The following is a 1,533-nucleotide window of genomic DNA, read 5'->3' as shown; positions in this document are numbered from 1 at the left end:
GGTATTATGAGCAGGTACAGGTATTATGAGGTACAGGTATTATGACCAGGTACAGGTATTATGAGCATGCAAAAATGAATGAGCGAAACGTGAAACGCATAAACCTCAATAATGACCTCAATAATGAAACGGTAAAAGAAGAAGAAAGAAACAGCTGAAGTCAAACGGAGTTGGCAAAGTAGGTATTATGAGCAGGTACAGGTATTATGAGGTACAGGTTTTATGAGCAGGTTTTATGAGCAGGTACAGGTATTATGAGCAGGTACATGTATTATGAGCAGGTACAGGTATTATGAGGTACAGGTATTATGACCAGGTACAGGTATTATGAGCAGGTACAGTTCATTATGAGCAGGTACAGGTATTATGACCAGGGACAGGTATTATGAGCAGGTACAGGTATTATGAGCAGGTACAGGTATTATGACCAGGGACAGGTATTATGAGCAGGGACAGGTATTATGAGCAGGTACAGGTATTATGAGCAGGTTCAGGTATTATGAGCAGGTACAGGTATTATAAGATTCAGTTATTATGAGTGAATACAGGTATTATGAGCAGGTACAGGTTTTATGAGCAGGTACAGGTATTATGAGCAGGTACAGGTATTATGAGGTTCAGGTATTATGACCAGGTACATGTATTATGAGTGACTACAGGTATTATGAGGTACAGGTATTATGAGCAGGTACAGGTATTATGACCAGGTACAGGTATTATGAGTGACTACGGGTATTATGAGGTACAGGTATTATGAGGTACAGGTATTATGAGATCCAGGTATTATGAGGTACAAGTATTATTATATTCAGGTATTATGACCAGGTACAGGTATTATGAGTGAGTACAGGTATTATGAGGTACAGGTTTTATGAGCAGGTACAGGTATTATGAGCAGGTACAGGTATTATAAGATTCAGTTATTATGAGTAAATACAGGTATTATGAGCAGGTACAGGTATTATGACCAGGTACATGTATTATGAGCAGGTACAGGTTTTATGAGCAGGTACAGGTATTATGAGCAGGTACAGGTATTATAAGATTCAGTTATTATGAGTGAATACAGGTATTATGAGCAGGTACAGGTATTATGAGGTACAGGTATTATGAGGTACAGGTATTATGGGGTTCGGGTATTATGAGGTTCAGGTATTATGAGGTACAGGTATTATGAGGTACGGGTATTATGAGGTACAGGTATTATGAGGTACAGGTATTATGAGGTACAGGTATTATGAGGTACAGGTATTATGAGGTACAGGTATTATGAGGTACAGGTATTATGAGGTACAGGTATTATATGGTTCAGGTATTATGTGGTACATGTATTATGAGGTACAGGTATTATGAGGTTCGGGTATTATGAGGTACAGGTATTATGAGGTTCGGGTATTATGAGATTCAGGTATTATGAGCGGTACAGGTATTATGAGCGACTACAGGTATTATGAGGTACAGGTATTGTGAGATTCCAGTATTATGAGCGAATACAGGTATTATGAGGTTCAGGTATTATGAGCAGGTACAGGT

This window comes from Oncorhynchus keta, chromosome 22, assembly GCF_023373465.1.
Source record: "Oncorhynchus keta strain PuntledgeMale-10-30-2019 chromosome 22, Oket_V2, whole genome shotgun sequence".
Taxonomy (NCBI): Eukaryota; Metazoa; Chordata; class Actinopteri; order Salmoniformes; family Salmonidae; genus Oncorhynchus; species Oncorhynchus keta.
This window is presented reverse-complemented; position numbering follows the sequence as displayed.